At 42.4% G+C, this 2,143-nt stretch overlaps 1 long non-coding RNA gene across 1 annotated transcript in view; it reads left to right on the forward strand.

The window, feature by feature from the left end:
* The first annotated feature begins 416 nt into the window (after positions 1-416).
* The window catches only part of LOC106012250, a 5,019-nt gene continuing 3,292 nt past the window's right edge, over positions 417-2,143 (forward strand). Inside the window, exon 1 of the long non-coding RNA XR_001184981.1 lies at positions 417-600. This is a non-coding gene — a long non-coding RNA (uncharacterized LOC106012250). The remainder of the gene's footprint in view (positions 601-2,143) is intronic.

The raw sequence follows: 2,143 nt of genomic DNA on the forward strand, positions 1-2,143 counted from the left end.
GTTGATTAAAGGCACAAAAAAGTACATTTTCAGTTACCACGGAGTCTTAAGCTAAGGAAATAACTAATCTTTGGCTGCCATTTTCTCACTAATCTTACCCCTGAAAACAGGTGACTCCCGCCTCCTTCATTCGCAAATATCTCGACTTGTATTCAAGATAAATGGATATTTTTTTCATCCAAGTAAACACAAGTGAACAAGCTTAACGATGAGACCAATAACTCTACATGCCCAAAAATTGACGAGAGTCTGATTCCATCACGCTGCCTCACATATAGAACCATCTTGTCTGGTTTGGTGGGTGCCCTGGTGTGGTTTGCTCTTTCTCTCCTATCAAATATATATCGTCCTCATCCCTCCTCCTCCTTCTCTTTGTACATCATGTAGGCTAACTCTCTAGTTCCCCCTCTAAGCTTCGACACTTATATGATCTTTTTGAGTTGCTAGCGCCCTAAAACCCTTACTAATACCCCCAAAAATTGATCATTAAGGATGCCTTTCCTCGTATTTCGTTCACAGTGCGGCCGAATCTCTACGATAGTCGTGGATGCTGTGCTGGGAGGTGCAACGATTGTGTTACAGCCTGCCTCCATTTGTGGGGTGAGTGGGCGGGTTGTGCTGACAGATAGATAGATAGATAGATAGATAGATAGATAGATAGATAGATAGATAGATAGATAGATAGATAGATAGATTAGGAGTCAGTCTGCGTGGTGACTGCGACGGGGAAGTGGTGGCTTCTGGCGCTAAAGTGTTATGGGCGTTTTTGCTTGTGCTCATCTCTTTAACAGTTGACAACAAAACCGCCGTCATTTTTAGAAGCACGTAATATGTGCAGTTATTACAATAACACAAGAGAGTCAAAAATCGCTAGGCTGTCACCAGGAAAACGGCATTAATTGCTTTAACCCTATCAGTACTTCGTGTTTTACTATCGTATCCATACGACGTGGGGAACTCTGTGCCACCACTTTCCAAAGAGGAAATTTACTCGTTAATCCGATTTTGAACGCTTGCAAGACAGTCTGTCAAAATGGGTTTTTTTTCTAAAGAAATAATGAAGGTTTCAAAGAGATCTTCGCACTAGAAGTACTCTAAAATGTGAAGAATACAACCCCGGGGGTACAAAAGGACTCAAGGACGTGCGGATAGGGTTAAATAATTATGATTAGGAAGTTGTCATAAAAATTGCCTTCCAAGGTATTCTAAGAGTATTGACTTGGGATGTTTGCAAAGAGTTTCTTTTCTTGGTAACAACATTCAGTATTATGGCTCTCCTGTAAAACTGGAAAAACTGCACATACTGTATTTTGATAAATGATGGCAGAAAAATCTGTTTGTGGGTGTGTACATTCGAATTGTTGGGTGGGTATTTATTGTGTGTGTAGGGGTGGGTGGGTGGAGGTGGGTGTGTATGTGGGGGATATAGCGTGTGTGTGTGTGTGTGTGTGTGTGTGTGTGTGTGTGTGTGTGTGTTTGTGTGTGTGTGTGTGTGTGTGTATGTGTGTGCGTGCACGCACGTGTATGTTTATGACTCTGTTTAGATAAGTAGATAAGTTTCTGTGTATGCGTTGGCAACTATGTCTGTATACGCATAGCTAATAAATGAATAAAGATTTTGTTTGACATGATTTGTGGGGAATTGGAATACTCTCTCGTGTGGTTTGCTCCCATCAAACATATTTTATTGTCCTTATTTCTCCTCCTTCTTTTATGTCTTTGTTATTCATTGGTAAGATCGTTAATCTTCGGCTCTTATACACTTAGGAGTGCAAAATATGCGTACAAAAACACATTAATAAACTTGCCTTTTATTTCTTTCCCTGGTTCTCTCATTCGTAGGGCTCGTGTCCTCTCGTTTCGTTCTCTCTCTCTCTCTCTCTCTCTCTCTGTCTGTGTGTGTGTGTGTGTGCGCGTGTGCCTCCCCTCTCTCTCTCTTCCTCTCTTTCTCAAATATCTCTCCGTCCCTCTCTCTCTGCCTCTTTTGTGCCTCTCTCCCTCTCTCTCTGTCTCTGTCTCTCTCTCTCTGTCTCTCTGTCTCTCTGTCTCTATGTCTCTCTCTCTCTCTCTCTCTCTCTCTCTCTATCTGCGTATCTCCCTCTCTCTCTCATCCTTTCTCTCTCCTCACCAGCCCCCTCCCCCG

The sequence above is a fragment of the Aplysia californica genome, unplaced genomic scaffold (assembly GCF_000002075.1).
Source record: "Aplysia californica isolate F4 #8 unplaced genomic scaffold, AplCal3.0 scaffold00304, whole genome shotgun sequence".
Classification (NCBI taxonomy): Eukaryota; Metazoa; Mollusca; class Gastropoda; order Aplysiida; family Aplysiidae; genus Aplysia; species Aplysia californica.